Source organism: Microtus oregoni, unplaced genomic scaffold, assembly GCF_018167655.1.
Source record: "Microtus oregoni isolate MIOR12 unplaced genomic scaffold, Mior012 000030F_ref0000283, whole genome shotgun sequence".
Lineage (NCBI taxonomy): Eukaryota > Metazoa > Chordata > Mammalia > Rodentia > Cricetidae > Microtus > Microtus oregoni.
Genome location: NW_024543089.1, coordinates 1,080,379 through 1,082,179, shown reverse-complemented (window position 1 = coordinate 1,082,179; position 1,801 = coordinate 1,080,379).

Below are 1,801 nucleotides of genomic sequence, written 5' to 3'. Positions count from 1 at the left end.
AATAGTAAACAAAACAATTTTTCATAAGTTTTGAAAATGGTATATATGTCACTCATGCATCCAAGAAAGAATATAGTATATGGTGGCTGTGTCAAGGTCATAAACTTACTAGAAAAAAGTGACATATAATACATTGCACCAGGCTACAACAAGTTAACAAGTCTGGAAAAGTCAAAAACTAGAAAGCATAAAGTTCAGTGATGATGATAACCTGACGTTAGGAGATCATGCCCTCTCATTAGTTGCCCAGAAATTCTGGGTCTAGGTTTATATCAGCTTCCAAGCCTATTTTGATAGACCAAGGAGAAAATGCACACTTTCTATAAAGTGATCCAGAGCCAGTAGTTTGTGTTCTGCAGGCCTTCTAGTCTGTCCTTGGTACCTAACTGCAGTACATAACTGTAATGTTGACAACCATATGTGACATAGGAATGATTAGCTTGGATGTTTTCTCACATAATGCTTTCCTGTTTAAGGGTTCCTTTAAAATACTCCATTGCTTCTCAGTTACTTTTTGTATTTACTTTGCATAAGAAACAAAAATATGACCCCCTTTGTTTACTGTTCTTTTTAAAATATTCATTAAAATATTAGTGTCTACTTAAATCTTTCACTGATTTTAAATTCTTTGAGAAATTTTGGCATTCTTTTCAGTCCTAGCATCCTCTCACATCCCTCTCCCTATGGCTCTCTTCTACCCAAATGTTCTCTACTTCCATGCGTCTCTTTTGCTGTGACCCACAGAGGAGAACTGGGGCTGCAGGCACCAGCTATGGTGGGAAGTTATTTAGTAGAGGATGGGCATTTATTAGTGGCTACACAATTGAAGCAAATGACAACCCCTTTCCTATCAACCATAACTGCCCGAAATCCCTGATGGAGGGGCCGGTGCTCAGCAGCTCTACCCATATCTGTAGGCTGAATTTTGTGCAGGTCTTACGCGAGTAACTACAGCCACCTGACATTTTTTAATGCAATGGCTATGTCACATGGCCATATCATAGCTCTCCTCCCCAGATGGATCTTACGCTTACAGTTCCCAGAGATCTGTAGATAAAGGCATTACAATTGATCATTTAGTGTTGATCACTCAACATTTGTTTTTAGTACAGTAGCCAATTTTGAGTCTGCATTAATTGCTGCCCAGTGGAAGAAGGAAGGCAAAAAGCAATGAGTAACATGTCCATTTAGAAAAGTAAGAGCAGGATCTAGAGTTATTTAGTGATCTTTCATTTACGTGAGAGAATTCTCTCTACATTCTGGAATTATAAAATGTGTCTGTGTTAGTCTATGTTTTCTTGACGGCTTCACAAAAAACAGTATGGTTATATTCATCACTTTTTTTTCTGTTTGGTTGTTAGAGCTTCTTGTATTTTTTTTGTTAATGTTTATTTATTTTTATTTGTTTTTTAATTTTTTAAAATCTCATTTTACATTCCAACCACAGTTTTCCCTCCCGTTCGTCATCCTGCCTTCATCCCCTCCCCTCCTCCCAACAAGTAAGGGCTCCCATGGGGAGTCAGCAAAGCCTGGCACATTAAGTTGGGGAGGACCAAGCCCCTGGCCCCTGCATTAAGGCTGAGCATGGCATCCCACCATAGGGAATGGGCTCCAACAAGCTAGCTCATGCACCAGGGGTGGATCCTGGACCTACTGCCAGGGGCACCTCTTATAGTCCAAACGTCAACACTGTCTCCCACTTATGGAGGACCTAGTTCGGCCCCATGGAGATGCCACAGCTAGAACTTACCTTCTTAAGAAATTGTTAGCTAGTACGTGCAGTAGGATCAAAACCCATTGC